The sequence below is a fragment of the Cherax quadricarinatus genome, chromosome 18 (assembly GCF_038502225.1).
Source record: "Cherax quadricarinatus isolate ZL_2023a chromosome 18, ASM3850222v1, whole genome shotgun sequence".
Taxonomy (NCBI): domain Eukaryota; kingdom Metazoa; phylum Arthropoda; class Malacostraca; order Decapoda; family Parastacidae; genus Cherax; species Cherax quadricarinatus.
The window spans coordinates 18,833,447-18,853,908 of NC_091309.1; the positions used below are offsets into that span (position 1 = coordinate 18,833,447).

Below are 20,462 nucleotides of genomic sequence, written 5' to 3' on the forward strand. Positions count from 1 at the left end.
AGTGTTGTGTGTGGTGTGATGCTGAGGAATGTTGTGTGGTGTGATGCTGAAGAATGTTATGTTTGCCTGTGATTTTGAGGAATGTTATGTTTGCCTGTGATGTTGAGGAATGTTGTGTGTAGCCGTGATGTTGAGGAACGTTGTGTGGTGTGATGCTGTGTTCAACACAATCATGTCTGTGTACAACGTAATCATGTCTGTACAACGTAATCATGTCTGTGCACAACGTAATCATGTCTGTGTACAACATAATCATGTCTGTGTACAACATAATCATGTCTGTGTACAACATAATCATGTCTGTGTACAACACAATCATGTCTGTGTACAACATATTCATGTCTGTGTACAACACAATCATGTCTGTGAACAACGTAATCATGTCTGTGCACAACGTAATCATGCCTGTGCACAACGTAATCATGTCTGTGTTCAACACAATCATGTCTGGGTACAACACAATCATGTCTGTGTAAACACAATCATGTCTGTGTACAACATAATCATGTCTGTGTACAACAAATTCATGTCTGTGTACAACACGATCATATCTGTGTACAACGTAATCATGTCTGTGCACAACGTAATCATGTCTGTGTACAACATAATCATGTCTGTGTACAACGTAATCATGTCTGTGTACAACATAATCATGTCTGTGTACAACGTAATCATGTCTGTGTACAACGTAATCATGTCTGTGCACAACGTAATCATGTCTGTGTACAACATATTCATGTCTGTGTACAACAATCATGTCTGTGTACAACGTAATCATGTCTGTGTTCAACACAATCATGTCTGTGTTCAACACAATCATGTCTGTACAACATAATCATGTCTGTACAACATAATCATGTCTGTGTACAACACAATCATGTCTGTGTACAACATAATCATGTCTGTGTACAACAAATTCACGTCTGTGTACAACACAATCATGTCTGTGTACAACGTAATCATGTCTGTGCACAACGTAATCATGTCTGTGTACAATAATCATGTCTGTTTACAACATAATCATGTCTGTGTACAACACAATCATGTCTGTGTACAACGTAATCATGTCTGTGTACAACATAATCATGTCTGTGTACAACAATCATGTCTGTACAACACAATCATGTCTGTGTACAACTTAATCATGTCTGTGTACAACGTAATCATGTCTGCATACAACGTAATCATGTCTGTGTACAACATAATCATGTCTGTGTACAACAATCATGTCTGTGTACAACAATCATGTCTGTGTACAACAATCATGTCTGTGTACAACACAATCATGTCTGTATACAACAATCATGTCTGTGTACAACAATCATGTCTGTGTACAACAATCATGTCTGTGTACAACACAATCATGTCTGTGTACAACATAATCATGTCTGTGTACAACATAATCATGTCTGTGTACAATAATCATGTCTGTGTACAATAATCATGTCTGTGTACAACATAATCATGTCTGTGTACAACATAATCATGTCTGTGTACAATAATCATGTCTGTGTACAACATAATCATGTCTGTGTACAACATAATCATGTCTGTGTACAATAATCATGTCTGTGTACAATAATCATGTCTGTGTACAACATAATCATGTCTGTGTACAATAATCATGTCTGTGTACAACATAATCATGTCTGTGTACAATAATCATGTCTGTGTGCAACATAATCATGTCTGTGTGCAATAATCATGTCTGTATACAACATAATCATGTCTGTGTACAATATAATCATGACTGTGTACAATAATCATGTCTGTGTACAACATAATCATGTCTGTGTACAACATAATCATGTCTGTGTACAACATAATCATGTCTGTGTACAACATAATCATGTCTGTGTACAACATAATCATGTCTGTGTACAACATAATCATGTCTGTGTACAACATAATCATGTCTGTGTACAATAATCATGTCTGTGTACAACATAATCATGTCTGTGTACAACATAATCATGTCTGTGTACAATAATCATGTCTGTGTACAACATAATCATGTCTGTGTACAACATAATCATGTCTGTGTACAATAATCATGTCTGTGTACAACATAATCATGTCTGTGTACAACATAATCATGTCTGTGTACAACATAATCATGTCTGTGTACAACATAATCATGTCTGTGCACAACATAATCATGACTGTGTACAATAATCATGTCTGTGTACAACATAATCATGTCTGTGTACAATAATCTTGTCTGTGTACAAGATAATCATGTCTGTGTACAATAATTATGTCTGTGTACAACATAATCATGTCTGTGTACAATAATCATGTCTGTGTACAACATAATCATGTCTGTGTACAATAATCATGTCTGTGTACAACATAATCATGTCTGTGTACAACATAATCATGTCTGTGTACAACATAATCATGTCTGTGTACAACATAATCATGACTGTGTACAACATAATCATGACTGTGTACAACATAATCATGACTGTGTACAACATAATCATGTCTGTGTACAACATAATCATGACTGTGTACAACATAATCATGACTGGGTACAACATAATCATGACTGTGTACAACATAATCATGTCTGTGTACAACATAATCATGTCTGTGTACAACATAATCATGTCTGTGTACAACATAATCATGTCTGTGTACAACATAATCATGTCTGTGTACAACATAATCATGTCTGTGTACAACATAATCATGACTGTGTACAACATAATCATGTCTGTGTACAACATAATCATGACTGTGTACAACATAATCATGTCTGTGTACAACATAATCATGTCTGTGTACAACATAATCATGTCTGTGTACAACATAATCATGACTGTGTACAACATAATCATGACCGTGTACAACATAATCATGTCTGTGTACAACATAATCATGTCTGTGTACAACATAATCATGACTGTGTACAACATAATCATGTCTGTGTACAACATAATCATGACTGTGTACAACATAATCATGTCTGTGTACAACATAATCATGACTGTGTACAACATAATCATGTCTGTGCACAACATAATCATGTCTGTGTACAACATAATCATGACTGAGTACAACATAATCATGTTTGCGTACAACATAATCATGTCTGTGTGCAACATAATCATGTCTGTGTGCAATAATCATGTCTGTGTACAACATAATCATGTCTGTGTACAACATAATCATGTCTGTGTACAACATAATCATGACTGAGTACAACATAATCATGTCTGTGTACAACATAATCATGTCTGTGTGCAACATAATCATGTCTGTGTACAACATAATCATGTCTGTGTAAAACAAACATGTCTGTTAGGTACACGAGGACAAGCGATGACAATGCACAAGTCAGTGCAGTACTACGATACAAAGAAAATAGTTTCAGTATCTTCCAGTATCTATCGTATAAATATAAAATATAAACCAAGCCGAGACCACCTCATTAAAACATTATCTTAGATCCCCCCCCCCCAAAAAAAAAATTATCTATGTAAAAATGTAGCCGACAAATTACTTCATTGTTAATGATAAGATATCTGAAAATCTTGAGATTGGATTCAAGATAGGATAAGACGCTATATTTGATCTTCATGAACCATGAGGAACTAATGGGAGGGATTAGCAGTGTAGGTAACAGTTGACAACCTCAAACATGTCTAAATTAACATACTGAAGCAAAACTAAACCAACACTTGAGTGTTTTTAATATATTTAACTTCAAAAATTGGGATTTAGAGTTAAACAACACTGAAGCGTCTAACACTGAACCGTCTAACACTGAACCGTCTAACACTGAACCGTCTAACACTGAACCGTCTAACACTGAACCGTCTAACACTGAACCGCCTAACACTGAACCGTCTAACACTGAAGCGTCTAACACTGAACCGCCTAACACTGAACCGTCTAACACTGAAGCGTCTAACACTGAACCGTCTAACACTGAACCGTCTAACACTGAAGCGTCTAACACTGAACCGCCTAACACTGAACCGTCTAACACTGAACCGCCTAACACTGAACCGTCTAACACTGAAGCGTCTAACACTGAACCGTCTAACACTGAACCGTCTAACACTGAACCGTCTAACACTGAACCGTCTAACACTGAACCGTCTAACACTGAACCGTCTAACACTGAACCGTCTAACACTGAACCGTCTACCATTGAACAGTCTAACACTGAACCGTCTAACACTGAACCGTCTAACACTGAACCGTCTAACACTGAACCGTCTACCATTGAACCGTCTAACACTGAACCGTCTAACACTGAACCGTCTAACACTACCGTCTAACACTGTACCGTCTAACACTGTACCGTCTAACACTGAACAGTATAATATTGAACCGTCTAACACTGAACCGTCTAACACTGAACCGTCTAACACTGAACCGTCTAACACTGAACCGTCTACCATTGAACCGTCTAACACTGAACCGTCTAACACTGAACCGTCTAACACTGTACCGTCTAACACTGTACCGTCTAACACTGTACCGTCTAACACTGAACAGTATAATATTGAACCGTCTAACACTGAACCGTCTAACACTGAACCGTCTAACACTGAACCGTCTAACACTGAACAGTATAATATTGAACCGTCTAACATTGAACCGTCTAACACTGAACCGTCTAACACTGAACCGTCTAACACTGAACCGTCTAACACTGAACCGCCTAACACTGAACCGCCTAACACTGAACCGTCTAGCATTGAACAGTCTAATATTGAACCGTCTAACACTGAACCGTCTAACACTAAACAGTCTAACACTGAACCGCCTAACACTGAACCGTCTAGCATTGAACAGTCTAATATTGAACCGTCTAACACTGAACCGTCTAGCATTGAACCGTCTAACACTGAACCGTCTAACATTGAACCGTCTAACACTGAACCGTCTAACACTGAACCGTCTAGCATTGAACCGTCTAACACTGAACCGTCTAACATTGAACCGTCTAACACTGAACCGTCTAACACTGAACCGCCTAACACTGAACCGTCTAACACTGAACCGTTTAACACTGAACCGTCTAACACTGAACCGCCTAACACTGAACCGCCTAACACTGAACCGTCTAACACTGAACCGTCTAACATTGAACCGTCTAACACTGAACCGTCTAACACTGAACCGTCTAGCATTGAACCGTCTAACACTGAACCGTCTAACACTGAACCGCCTAACACTGAACCGTCTAACACTGAACCGCCTAACACTGAACCGCCTAACACTGAACCGTCTAACACTGAACCGCCTAACACTGAACCGTCTAACACTGAACCGTCTAACACTGAACCGCCTAACACTGAACCGCCTAACACTGAACCGCCTAACACTGAACCGTCTAACACTGAACCGTCTAACACTGAACCGCCTAACACTGAACCGCCTAACACTGAACCGTCTAACACTGAACCGCCTAACACTGAACCGTCTAACACTGAACCGCCTAACACTGAACCGTCTAACACTGAACCGCCTAACACTGAACCGCCTAACACTGAACCGTCTAACACTGAACCGTCTAACACTGAACCGTCTAACACTGAACTGCCTAACACTGAACCGCCTAACACTGAACCGTCTAACACTGAACCGTCTAACACTGAACCGTCTAACACTGAACTGCCTAACACTGAACCGTCTAACACTGAACCGTCTAACACTGAACCGTCTAACACTGAACCGTCTAACACTGAACCGCCTAACACTGAACCGCCTAACACTGAACCGTCTAACACTGAACCGCCTAACACTGAACCGTCTAACACTGAACCGCCTAACACTGAACCGTCTAACACTGAACTGCCTAACACTGAACCGCCTAACACTGAACCGTCTAACACTGAACCGTCTAACACTGAACCGTCTAACACTGAACTGCCTAACACTGAACCGCCTAACACTGAACCGTCTAACACTGAACCGTCTAACACTGAACCGTCTAACACTGAACTGCCTAACACTGAACCGTCTAACACTGAACCGTCTAACACAGAACCGTCTAACACTGAACCGTCTAACACTGAACCGTCTAACACTGAACCGCCTAACACTGAACCGTCTAACACTGAACCGTCTAACACTGAACCGTCTAACACTGAACCGTCTAACACTGAACCGTCTAACACTGAACCGTCTAACACTGAACCGTCTAACACTGAACCGTCTAACACTGAACCATCTAACACTGAACTGCCTAACACTGAACCGCCTAACACTGAACCGTCTAACACTGAACCGTCTAACACTGAACCGTCTAACACTGAACCGTCTAACACTGAACCGCCTAACACTGTACCGTCTAACACTGAACCGTCTAACACTGAACCGCCTAACACTGTACCGTCTAACACTGAACCGTCTAACACTGAACCGTCTAACACTGAACCGTCTAACACTGAACTGCCTAACACTGAACCGTCTAACACTGAACCGTCTAACACTGAACCGCCTAACACTGTACCGTCTAACACTGAACCGTCTAACACTGAACCGTCTAACACTGAACCGTCTAACACTGTACCGTCTAACACTGAACCGTCTAACACTGAACCATCATACTATATCATCAACAAAAACATACAAATCACAGAAAAACACTAATACATAATTATTGATATTTACATAAAAATACAACAAATATATTAAAGGAAAAGATAGCTGAACCATCGTGTGTTATGGTGGACCAACCATCGTGTGTTATGGTGGACCAACCATCGTGTTATGGTGGACCAACCATCGTGTTATGGTGGACCAACCATCGTGTGTTATGGTGGACCAACCATCGTGTGTTATGGTGGACCAACCATCGTGTGTTATGGTGGACCAACCATCGTGTGTTATGGTGGACCAACCATCGTGTGTTATGGTGGACCAACCATCGTGTGTTATGGTGGACCAACCATCGTGTGTTATGGTGGACCAACCATCGTGTGTTATGGTGGACCAACCATCGTGTGTTATGGTGGACCAACCATCGTGTGTTATGGTGGACCAACCATCGTGTGTTATGGTGGACCAACCATCGTGTGTTATGGTGGACCAACCATCGTGTTTTATGGTGGACCAACCATCGTGTTTTATGGTGGACCAACCATCGTGTGTTATGGTGGACCAACCATCGTGTGTTATGGTGGACCAACCATCGTGTGTTATGGTGGACCAACCATCGTGTGTTATGGTGGACCAACCATCGTGTTATGGTGGACCAACCATCGTGTGTTATGGTGGACCAACCATCGTGTGTTATGGTGGACCAACCATCGTGTGTTATGATGGACCAACCATCGTGTGTTATGATGGACCAACCATCGTGTGTTATGGTGGACCAACCATCGTGTGTTATGGTGGACCAACCATCGTGTGTTATGGTGGACCAACCATCGTGTGTTATGGTGGACCAACCATCGTGTGTTATGGTGGACCAACCATCGTGTGTTATGGTGGACCAACCATCGTGTGTTATGGTGGACCAACCATCGTGTGTTATGGTGGACCAACCATCGTGTGTTATGGTGGACCAACCATCGTGTGTTATGGTGGACCAACCATCGGGTGTTATGGTGGACCAACCATCGTGTGTTATGGTGGACCAACCATCGTGTGCTATGGTGGACCAATCATCGTGTGTTATGGTGGACCAACCATCGTGTGTTATGGTGGACCAACCATCGTGTGTTATGGTGGACCAACCATCGTGTGTTATGGTGGACCAACCATCGTGTGTTATGGTGGACCAACCATCGTGTGTTATGGTGGACCAACCATCGTGTGTTATGATGGACCAACCATCGTGTGTTATGGTGGACCAACCATCGTGTGTTATGGTGGACCAATCATCGTGTGTTATGGTGGACAAACCATCGTGTGTTATGGTGGACCAACCATCGTGTGTTATGGTGGACCAACCATCGTGTGTTATGGTGGACCAACCATCGTGTGTTATGTGTTATGGACCAATCATCGTGTGTTATGATGGACCAACCATCGTGTGTTATGGTGGACCAACCATCGTGTGTTATGGTGGACCAACCATCGTGTGTTATGGTGGACCAACCATCGTGTGTTATGGTGGACCAACCATCGTGTGTTATGGTGGACCAACCATCGTGTGTTATGGTGGACCAACCATCGTGTGTTATGGTGGACCAACCATCGTGTGTTATGGTGGACCAACCATCGTGTGTTATGGTGGACCAACCATCGTGTGTTATGGTGGACCAACCATCGTGTGTTATGATGGACCAACCATCGTGTGTTATGGTGGACCAACCATCGTGTGTTATGGTGGACCAACCATCGTGTGTTATGGTGGACCAACCATCGTGTGTTATGGTGGACCAACCATCGTGTGTTATGGTGGACCAACCATCGTGTGTTATGGTGGACCAACCATCGTGTGTTATGGTGGACCAACCATCGTGTGTTATGGTGGACCAACCATCGTGTGTTATGGTGGACCAACCATCGTGTGTTATGGTGGACCAACCATCGTGTGTTATGGTGGACCAACCATCGGGTGTTATGGTGGACCAACCATCGTGTGTTATGGTGGACCAACCATCGTGTGCTATGGTGGACCAATCATCGTGTGTTATGGTGGACCAACCATCGTGTGTTATGGTGGACCAACCATCGTGTGTTATGGTGGACCAACCATCGTGTGTTATGGTGGACCAACCATCGTGTGTTATGGTGGACCAACCATCGTGTGTTATGGTGGACCAACCATCGTGTGTTATGGTGGACCAACCATCGTGTGTTATGATGGACCAACCATCGTGTGTTATGGTGGACCAACCATCGTGTGTTATGGTGGACCAATCATCGTGTGTTATGGTGGACAAACCATCGTGTGTTATGGTGGACCAACCATCGTGTGTTATGGTGGACCAACCATCGTGTGTTATGGTGGACCAACCATCGTGTGTTATGGTGGACCAATCATCGTGTGTTATGATGGACCAACCATCGTGTGTTATGGTGGACCAACCATCGTGTGTTATGGTGGACCAACCATCGTGTGTTATGGTGGACCAACCATCGTGTGTTATGGTGGACCAACCATCGTGTGTTATGGTGGACCAACCATCGTGTTATGGTGGACCAACCATCGTGTGTTATGGTGGACCAACCATCGTGTGTTATGGTGGACCAACCATCGTGTGTTATGGTGGACCAACCATCGTGTGTTATGGTGGACCAACCATCGTGTGTTATGGTGGACCAATCATCGTGTGTTATGATGGACCAATCATCGTGTGTTAAGGTGGACTAACCATCGTGTGTTATGATGAACCAACCTACGTGTTACAGTGAACCTACGTGTTATAGTGAACCAACCTACGTGTTACCGTGAACCAACCTACGTGTTATAGTGAACCAACCTACGTGGTACAGTGAACCAACCTACGTGTTATAGTGAACGAACCTACGTGTTACCGTGAACCAACCTACGTGTTATAGTGAACCAACCTACGTGTTATAGTGAACCAACCTACGTGTTATAGTGAACCAACCTACGTGTTACAGTGAACCAACCTACGTGTTACAGTGAACCAACCTATGTGTTACAGTGAACCAACCTACGTTGAAAAATGGTATAAAATACCGACACAATGGAAATATAAACACATATGCAGTATAATGTGATCCTTTATTGACTACGTTTCGCCCACACAGTGGGCTTTTTCAAGTCACAAACAGAACTGTTTGTGACTTGAAAAAGCCCACTGTGTGGGCGAAACGTAGTCAATAAAGGATCACATTATACTGCATATGTGTATATTTCCAACCAACCTACGTGTTACAGTGAACCAACCTACGTGTTATGGTGAACCAACCTACGTGCTACAGTGAACCAACCTACGTGTTATAGTGAACCAACCCACGTGCTACAGTGAACCAACCTACGTGTTATAGTGAACCAACCTACGTGTTACCGTGAGCCAACCTACGTGTTACCGTGAACCAACCTACGTGTTACCGTGAACCAACCTACGTGTTACCGTGAACCAACCTACGTGTTACCGTGAGACAACCTACGTGTTATGGTGAACCAACCTACGTGCTACAGTGAACCAACCTACGTGTTATAGTGAACCAACCCACGTGCTACAGTGAACCAACCTACGTGTTATAGTGAACCAACCCACGTGCTACAGTGAACCAACCTACGTGTTATAGTGAACCAACCTACGTGCTACAGTGAACCAACCTACGTGTTATAGTGAACCAACCTACGTGTTATAGTGAACCAACCTACGTGCTACAGTGAACCAACCTACGTGTTATAGTGAACCAACCTACGTGTTATAGTGAACCAACCTACGTGTTACAGTGAACCAACCTACGTGTGTTAAGATCAAATGTTGCCTCAATGAACAATGAAAGGCTGTTGGGTTGCACTGGAGGGCACTGTTGCAACAACACAGGTGTACCTGTGCACACAGCTACCTCTCTTCACTGCAAGACAGAGGATATATTCACAGCAAGACACCAGATATATTCATAGCAATATAAGATAAGTTAATGTTAATATGGAGGATATACATATATGGCAATACCAGGGATATGCTCACTGTAAGATAGGGAATATATCTATGGTAAGATGGCGAGATGGAGGTATATAATGATGTTAAGATTAGGAATTATGGTATGATTCTTTTTATTAACACATCGGCCGTCTCCCACCGAGGTAGGGCGGCCCGAAAAAGAAAAACTTTCACCATCATTCACTCCATCACTGTCTTGCCAGAGGCATGCCTACACTACAGTTATAAAACTGCAACATTAACACCCCTCCTTCAGAGTGTATTATTATATTCATGGGGGAGCGCTAAACCCGTAGGGATCATACAGCGCCTGTGGGGGGAGGAGATGGAAGGTATTCAAGCTCAATTCAGGGAACTGGAGCACAGATCCAATTCCCTAGATCAAGAGCCCCTCACCAGCACCAAGGAACCTTGGGGGGGGAGGGGAATTATGGTAGTAGGATAGAGGATAATCATGGTAATATAGGAGACTTACTGAGCAGTGGTTTATTTGTCAGGAAACATTGCCTCGAGACACTGGATTTTATGACGATGACTGGTTAAGCATCAGCTAAATTAAACATATAGTAACAAAAGAGATACCACCTGGTCGTGGATCTTACGATACCCTGACTGTTATCGTAAAGATAAGTTCTCAACAAGCGCTTGCTTATGCTAAGGTAGGAGAGCGCAAACATGCAATGATACTACACATATGTGCAGGTGTGGACACTAAGTACGCACGACAAGCCTCGTATTTGGACAGTTTCGTTCTAAGTTGAGCTTTGTAAGATCGAAGCTCAGCGCAGATCTTAACGTTGTTCAACAAAGACCTACTCTTTATGAATATGATAATGGTATACAGTACCGAAGATTAATAGGTAAGACACATGTGTAATAGTTGGGTATCTTTAAGTGTAGGCGAAACGTTTCGAAATAAAGACACCCAATTGTTGTACATGGGTCTTCACTTACCTGCTCTTCGTACTCTGAGTTTTTGTCCACAAATGGCTGTGCTAGGCACCCCCACCCACACATCTGCACCACTACAGGTGTAACCAGCTGGAAAGGATATATGAGCGTATGTGTGGACAAAGATTACAATGACACAGGATACATGGACCGGCGGAGATGGGGTATCCAGACGTCAGAAAAATAAAACTCCCAGAAATATTGATTTCGAGTCAGGTCCTCTGGGTCACTGACCTCAAATGTAATTGGGAGTCTTTCCTATTTTTATTTTTTTAAGACATGGTGAAAAATGAGCGAGAACAGCCCTTCACTAGCACCAAGATACATACCTAGAAAAGAACTGGTAGACTGGCTCCGATTTCTCGAATCACGAGCTTTTTTACAGGCATCAAGGCGCCCTCCAGATTTTTTTCCCAATTCATTGCAGTGATGTGTGCCACCATATAAGAAAAGCTTTGGAAAGACGATTATTTTGCATTTTTTAATGTTACTAAATAAATTGCGGCTTGTAAATCACTATAAAATGCAGAATCGGAATGTGCAGTGTGTTAATGTGGCGCAAACTATCTTAATATCAATAATTATCTACAGATATTACTACCTCTACTGCTTATTTTCGGGTAAATGTTGTCCATCTTAGTTACAAGGCGCATATTTTGTTCCTGCATGTATGCACTGTAGTAGTATTTATTGTCTTTCGATCCAAGCAAGAGAGAATATGTCCGGTTATTAGATCAAGAACACCTCTAAGGTGTGGTAAATTTTTATGACTGCCTACCAGTAGTTACTTACCCGAGGTAAAAAATGCTGGTTACATCGGTGAATGTAATGTTGGCAGAGTTAGTCTCATGAGCGATGTTCAACCGTTTCTTCAACAATCTTTCTTGACCAGAATGCTATCAATAGTCTCTACTATCTTCTGTTTGGACAACCCACAGCACAGCAGATATCAGTCATCTGAAAATTCTTCAATGTTTTGATTTTTTTTTTTTTGGCGGGACTCGCGAGAGGTAAACAATATGACTGACACACACACACGCCTGACCACTAATGTGAAGGATGCTGCTCCTGAGAGGTCCCACCACACACTAGCTCTGGTGGGGCAGGGGTTGCCTAAACGCTGAGCTGGTTATCTGGCGAAGACCTGCATCACCAGATAGTTTCCTGTTTACTGACTGACAACACACCACTAGCTCTCCAAATTGGTTTTCAACGGGTGATTCTCTGCACAAAATTGTTGCATGGATATGGGAAATCCTCCCGTCAAGTTATAACATTGTAATAAAGTTGGTAGAATTACCGACAATATGTAAAGTAAAAGGACACAAGTGCAACTAATGTGACATTTATTGTGGCAACGTTTCGCTCTCCAGGAGCTTTATCAAGCCATTACAAACAATACATGGACACAGAGGGTATATAAAGGCTCAGAGTGAGGTGTAATACTAGTGAGGTAACATTTCGATGTTCACTAGTGGTAGTAGTAGTAGTAGTAGTAGTGGTAGTGACAAAAGTAATACAAAATGGTAGAGCAATTAATTCGTACATGAGTAAAAGGATATAAAAGCTATTACTTGGGTAACATAAAAATAGGTTGGACAAATATAGACTGGAATGAGGCAGCTTGTTTCAGTGTTCACTCTCTGTGCTTTGTGTAGTATAACAGGAGAGACTATGTGATGGCAGGGTTTACTGTTTTCAGGAGGATTCTTGCTAAGACTTCGGAGATGGTGAAGCTGCCGTTGTTTTGTTTAATTGTATTCGAAACAGCGATCAGTGCTGATTCGAGGCACTTGTGTCTGCGGAAATTAGTTTCTTTGATCACTAATTGGGCGTCTCTGAATTTCATGAGATGATTGGTGGAATTTCGGTGTTGTACACAGGCGTTGTTCAAGTTACCGTTCCTACATGCGTAAATGTGTTCATTGAGGCGGGTGTCGAGGTTTCTGGCTGTTTCACCTACGTAAATCTTGTCACAGCCTCCACAGGGTATAGTGTAAACTCCTGCATTGACTGGTTCGTGGTGCTTGGATTTTGTCCTGGTTATATCCTTTATTGAAGTGCTAGAAGCGATGGCGACTCTGGTGTTAGCTTGTGAAAGTACTTTTGAGACGTTCAGTGCAATTATAACATTGTAAATCAAGGAAATCTTCGGAAATAAATTCATGGTATCTTCCCAGACAATAGACTGAAGGACTTTCCATCCCAATTTTCATACAATATATCGGGTGCTTGGAGAAATCACTTTTTTAAAAGACATTATCCATAAGAGGATAGTATTCGCCCACACTGATTATGGTTTTAACAAGGTACAGACTCTCTGGCAAGAAACAAGGCCAATATGGTTTATGCATAACTGACCAAACAGCTGTTTGTGGTAAACGATAATTGATACATATGCTTGCACAAGTGTCTTTTTAAACCAGCCTCTGTGGTTACAAATAAATGTAATCATTACTTGTATACCAAACTCCTCCCGTCTACCCTCTCCTTACTCCCTTAATTCATGCATTCATTCATTGACTCATTCTCAAGCAACTACCGCATATATATCATACATCATACAAGCACTTAAGACAAGCAGTGCAAGCAGCAGCACATCATCGTGCAGCAAGCACTCACCACACAAAAATAAACTTGCCAAGCACTTCTTGGCAGCCACATTTAAACTGCTTGGAGCACCTCTCATTTTGTTTACATGGCGTGTTGGATGTGAGCATCTCGCTCACTGAATAAAACACCCAATGATATGTTTGTTAATACACCAGACAAGCAACTCATACTTCTGAGAGAATGTTGGTTGTATGGCATAACTAAATACCACTAAAAATGCAACGTTACTTATATACAACAATGTTGGTTTTCTCTGCAGGCGAGTTAGAAAGCTTCTCCTTAATGCTAATCACTAACCACTCGACCGTGAAGGCTAAAATAAGATTGGTAACTATCCTAGGTAATAAGGGACCCAGCTGCTGTGTGAATTATAAGTTCTTTAAAATTGACACTCACCACTAACAGTGTGATCAAATGCAGCTCTTGTTCCTCTAAGGCTAAGCCATTGTTTCTTAACCTGGGGTGCACGCACCCCTCACGGGAGAGAGATGTCATTACTGGGGTACGAGAAGAGGTGAGAATAATGTCAGCTAGTTAAATTACAGTACCTGAAATGTGACAGTGCCTAAAAACAATTTTAACATACAGCAGAAAAGTGCCTCATACAGCAGAAAAGTGCCTCAGGACAACTTCGCCACGAGGTTCTCGCCCAAGAAAGCAATAAATTATGTAAGCACTTTAGACAGAACTGGCAACCTGGCAATTGGAAATACTCAACTATACTGACTGAGCTTCTCTGAGAAGTCGCCGTTTTGCAATTACATGGCAGTCAATGTAGTTCTCAGTATTGCTCACACAATTTAAGCAGAACAAGGTTCCCTTCCCACCACTGCCAGACATTAAGCCACAGCCAAGTTGTGTAATGTCATTATTGGTGACTTGGAAGTCAGCTCAGGGAAGTAACTACTACCACAAACACCGCACTCTCCACTTAGTCCCAAATATACGTCAATACTGGTTATGGCAACCTCAACTTCAATAACCGTTTTTAATCTTGGTTTAGAAAGTGCAGAAATTTCCGCACTGTAATGCGTGCGAAAACCAACTTACTATTTGCAGGACGAGTTGAGGCAAGGCGCATCAAACTACGGGTGCAGCGCAAATAGTTTTACTGGGATGCCAGACACCTATCACCCCAGACATTGGCAGTGCTCCACATCAACTTGCTAGTCCATTAACTAAACACCTTCCACAACCCACCTGAAACACACCGGAGATCAACAGAATCAAGGATACATGGATAAGCAATAAGTTACTGAAATTTCGACGTGACGTAATAGTCAGTTTGGACGTGATGTCCTTGTTAACCAAGGTGCCCGCCGCCCAAGCCATTAATCTCCGCGTGAAAATTCACGATCCACTCAATTAACCACGCCTGCATAAGATTTCGTTGACGAAAAAAGTTGAATGGTGTGTCAATTTCAACTTTTTTTTTTCGTTTTAAGACTCCATATATAAGTACCTTTTCGGTGGAGCCTTCCATCAGGTTCACTACTGAAGAAAATACTTGAGAGATTCCCTTCCCCACGTTTGTTGAGTCGAAAAGATGGAGAAACAAGAATTATCTTGTAATGTTGGTAGAATTACCCACAATATATTAGGTAAAAGGACACAAGTGCAACTAATGCGACATTTTATCGTGGCAACGTTTCGCTCTCCAGGCTTGATAAAGTTCCTGGAGAGCGATACGTTGTCATAATAAGATGTCGCATTAGATGCACTTGTGTCCTTTTATCTAACAAAAATTATCTAGGTTATTATACACATCACGACGATAGAATCAAGCATGGTATGTGTGTAGTGTGTGTGTAGTGTGTGTGTAGTGTGTGTGTGTGTGTGTGTGTCTGTGTGTGTGTGTGTGTGTGTCTGTCTGTGTGTGTGTGTGTGTGTGTGTGTAGTGTGTGTGTAGTGTGTGTGTGTGTGTGTGTGTGTGTGTGTGTGTGTGTGTGTGTGTGTGTGTGTGTGTGTGTGTGTGTGTGTGTGTGTGTGTGTGTAGTGTGTGTGTAGTGTGTGTGAAGTGTGTGTGAAGTGTGTGTGTAGTGTGTGTGAAGTGTGTGTGAAGTGTGTGTGTAGTGTGTGTGAAGTGTGTGTGAAGTGTGTGTAGTGTGTGTGTAGTGTGTGTGAAGTGTGTGTGTAGTGTGTGTGTAGTGTGTGTGAAGTGTGTGTGAAGTGTGTGTGTAGTGTGTGTGTAGTGTGTGTGTAGTGTGTGTGAAGTGTGTGTGAAGTGTGTGTGTAGTGTGTGTGTAGTGTGTGTGAAGTGTGTGTGTAGTGTGTGTGTAGTGTGTGTGAAGTGTGTGTGTAGTGTGTGTGAAGTGTGTGTGTAGTGTGTGTGAAGTGTGTGTGTAGTGTGTGTGTAGTGTGTGTGAAGTGTGTGTGAACTGTGTGTGTAGTGTGTGTGTAGTGTGTGTGTATAGTGTGGGTGTAGTGTGTGTGTGTGTGTGTGTGTGTGTGTGTTTGTGTGTGTATGTATGTATGTGTGTGTGTGTGTGTGTGTGTGTGTGTGTGTGTAGTGTGTGTGTGTGTGTGTGTGTGTGTAGTGTGTGTAGTGTGTGTGTGTGTGTAGTGTGTGTGTAGTGTTTGTGTATGTAGTATGTGCGTGTAGTATGTATGTGTGTGTGTGTGTGTGTGTGTGTGTGTGTGTGTGTGTGTGTGTGTGTGTGTGTGTGTGTGTGTGTGTGTGTGTGTGTGTGTGTGTGAAGGGGGTTGGTTGGATTTGCGTGTGTAGTGGGATTTCTGTGCGTGTGATATTTACCTGAAGTGTACAAGAACCTGGCTACGATACGTAACGTTAAGGTGTGAGAAAGATCAGTGTTGACACCTTCCTGCTGGAAGCCACATGAGAGAACCTCACTGTCTTCTGACCCACAACACTCGCCCCTCCCACAGTCTCAGCAGCACACCAACCCAGCTTCACATTACACGGTTTTCTTACGCATCGCAATGCATCAGTTTCTGAACGACCGAAGTCGTTAGTTCATTCTTTTACGTTACTTTAATTTAAATACACGTATATAAAAGCAGAAGAAAAAAAATTATTAAACCCGCATTATTAATAGCCCAAGATAATCCATGAAAGCTCCCATGCCTGGTTAATGCGGGGTTTACAGATTTTGGTTATTGTGTGGTTTACATGTAATAAAATACTAATTACAGAGAGGGTCACTAGAACACCTAGCAAGGCTAGGCATTTCGGGCAAACTTTGATTACTTCTTAACCCTCAATTATTAGGTCCTTTGATCCTCTTCCCCAGGATGCGACCCACAACAGCGTGCTACCACCCAGGTAACTGCTTGCTGCTGAGGTGAGCAAGGGCAACATTTAGGAAAACATGGCCAATGTTATACTTGTGCTGGAATCGAACCAAGCCAAGCTAATGGTGTTACCACTTTACCAACAACAAGCTAAGTACATGAGTGAAGGTAATGTGTGGCAGCGGGGTAAACACCTCAGGTAGTTGCAAACAACACGTTTATTAAGAGTAGTGTGGGAAGGGGGGCGAGTTGCCTACAATCACTTAAAGAGATCAGATAATTAAAAAAAAAAATATCTATGATCGTAAAGATCTGGCAGAAGATATGTTAGATTTTAGGAAGTATAAGGAAGAGTGGGTGATGTGTTGTCCTTCAGGATGTATAAAAGGGGGTGGGTGAGAGATGTGTTAGTCCAGGGTGGTCTCCCGGGGGTTGGTGGAAGATGTGTTAGTCCAGGGTGGTCTCCCGGGGGTTGGTGGAAGATGTGTTAGTCCAGGGTGGTCTCCCGGGGGTTGGTGGAAGTTGTGTTAGTCCAGGGTGGTCTCCCGGGGGTTGGTGGAAGTTGTGTTAGTCCAGGGTGGTCTCCCGGGGGTTGGTGGAAGTTGTGTTAGTCCAGGGTGGTCTCCCGGGGGTTGGTGGAAGGTGTGTTAGTCCAGGGTGGTCTCCCGGGGGTTGGTGGAAGGTGTGTTAGTCCAGGGTGGTCTCCCGGGGGTTGGTGGAAGATGTGTTAGTCCAGGGTGGTCTCCCGGGGGTTGGTGGAAGTTGTGTTAGTCCAGGGTGGTCTCCCGGGGGTTGGTGGAAGTTGTGTTAGTCCAGGGTGGTCTCCCGGGGGTTGGTGGAAGTTGTGTTAGTCCAGGGTGGTCTCCCGGGGGTTGGTGGAAGGTGTGTTAGTCCAGGGTGGTCTCCCGGGGGTTGGTGGAAGGTGTGTTAGTCCAGGGTGGTCTCCCGGGGGTTGGTGGAAGATGTTAGTCCAGGGTAGTCTCCCGGGGGTTGGTGGAAGGTGTGTTAGTCCAGGGTGGTCTCCCGGGGGTTGGTGGAAGGTGTGTTAGTCCAGGGTGGTCTCCCGGGGGTTAGTGGAAGGTGTGTTAGTCCAGGGTGGTCTCCCGGGGGTTGGTGGAAGATGTTAGTCCAGGGTAGTCTCCTGGGGGTTGGTGGAAGGTGTGTTAGTCCAGGGTGGTCTCCCGGGGGTTGGTGGAAGGTGTGTTAGTCCAGGGTGGTCTCCCGGGGGTTGATGGAAGGTGTGTTAGTCCAGGGTGGTCTCCCGGGGGTTGGTGGAAGATGTTAGACCAGGGTAGTCTCCCGGGGGTTGGTGGAAGGTGTGTTAGTCCAGGGTGGTCTCACGGGGGTTGGTGGAAGGTGTGTTAGTCCAGGGTGGTCTCCCGGGGGTTGGTGGAAGGTGTGTTAGTCCAGGGTGGTCTCCCGGGGGTTGGTGGAAGATGTTAGTCCAGGGTAGTCTCCCGGGGGTTGGTGGAAGGTGTGTTAGTCCAGGGCGGTCTCCCGGGGGTTGGTGGAAGATGTAAGTCCAGGGTAGTCTCCCGGGGGTTGGTAGAAGATGTTAGTCCCGGGTAGTCTCCCGGGGGTTGGTAGATGTTAGTCCAGGGTAGTCTCTCGGGGGCTGGTAGAAGATGTTAGTCCAGGGTAGTCTCCCGGGGGTTGGTAGAAGATGTTAGTCCAGGGTGGTCTCCCGGGGGTTGGTAGAAGATGTCAGTCCAGGGTGGTCTCCCGGGGGTTGGTAGATGTTAGTCCAGGGTGGTCTCCCGGGGCTTGGTAGAAGATGTTAGTCCAGGGTGGTCTCCCGGGGGTTGGTAGATGTTAGTCCAGGGTGGTCTCCCGGGGCTTGGTAGAAGATGTTAGTCCAGGGTGGTCTCCCGGGGGTTGGTAGAAGATGTTAGTCCAGGGTGGTCTCCCGGGGGTTGGTAGAAGATGTTAGTCCAGGGTGGTCTCCCGGGGGTTGGTAGAAGATGTTAGTCCAGGGTGGTCTCCCGGGGCTTGGTAGAAGATGTTAGTCCAGGGTGGTCTCCCGGGGCTTGGTAGAAGATGTTAGTCCAGGGTGGTCTCCCGGGGGTTGGTAGAAGATGTTAGTCCAGGGTAGTCTCCCGGGGGTTGGTAGAAGATGTTAGTCCAGGGTAGTCTCCCGGGGGTTGGTAGATGTTAGTCCAGGGTAGTCTCCCGGGTGTTGGTAGAAAATGTTAGTCCAGGGTAGTCTCTCGGGGGTGAGTGAAGCCTCAGTTGGGTTCCATGAACGCTCCCGGGGGAGGGTGAAGCCTCAGTTGGGTTCCATGAACGCTCCCGGGGGAGGGTGAAGCCTCAGTTGGGTTCCATGAACGCTCCCGGGGGAGGGTGAAGCCTCAGTTGGGTTCCATGAACGCTCACGGGGGAGGGTGAAGCCTCAGTTGGGTTTCATGAATGCTCCCGGGGGTGGGTGAAGCCTCAGTTGGGTTCCATGAACGCTCCCGGGGGAGGGTGAAGCCTCAGTTGGGTTCCATGAACGCTCCCGGGGGAGGGTGAAGCCTCAGATGGGTTCCATGAACGCTCCCGGGGGAGGGTGAAGCCTCAGTTGGGTTCCATGAACGCTCCCGGGGGAGGGTGAAGCCTCAGTTGGGTTCCATGAACGCTCCCGGGGGAGGGTGAAGCCTCAGTTGGGTTCCATGAACGCTCCCGGGGGAGGGTGAAGCCTCAGATGGGTTCCATGAACGCTCCCGGGGGAGGGTGAAGCCTCAGTTGGGTTCCATGAACGCTCCCGGGGGAGGGTGAAGCCTCAGTTGGGTTCCATGAACGCTCCCGGGGGAGGGTGAAGCCTCAGTTGGGTTCCATGAACGCTCCCGGGGGAGGGTGAAGCCTCAGTTGGGTTCCATGAACGCTCCCGGGGGAGGGTGAGGCCTCAGTTGGGTTCCATGAACGCTCCCGGGGGAGGGTGAGGCCTCAGTTGGGTTCCATGAACGCTCCCGGGGGAGCGTGAAGCCTCAGTTGGGTTCCATGAACGCTCCCGGGGGAGGGTGAAGCCTCAGTTGGGGTCCATGAACGCTCCTGGGGAAGGGTGAAGCCTCAGTTGGGTTCCATGAACGCTCCCGGGGGAGGGTG

At 44.7% G+C, this 20,462-nt stretch overlaps 1 protein-coding gene across 2 annotated transcripts in view; it reads right to left on the reverse strand.

The window, feature by feature from the left end:
- Positions 1 to 20,462, reverse strand: part of LOC128689427 (uncharacterized) — a 321,743-nt gene that overhangs the window by 62,610 nt on the left and 238,671 nt on the right. Inside the window, exon 1 of one of the 2 annotated variants that reach the window (XM_053777693.2) lies at positions 12,309 to 12,601. The exons of the other annotated variant lie outside the window; for it this stretch is intronic. The gene's annotated coding sequence lies outside the window, so the exon portion shown is untranslated. Of the gene's footprint in view, positions 1 to 12,308; positions 12,602 to 20,462 lie in introns of those variants that run through there. 2 annotated transcript variants of the gene reach the window in all.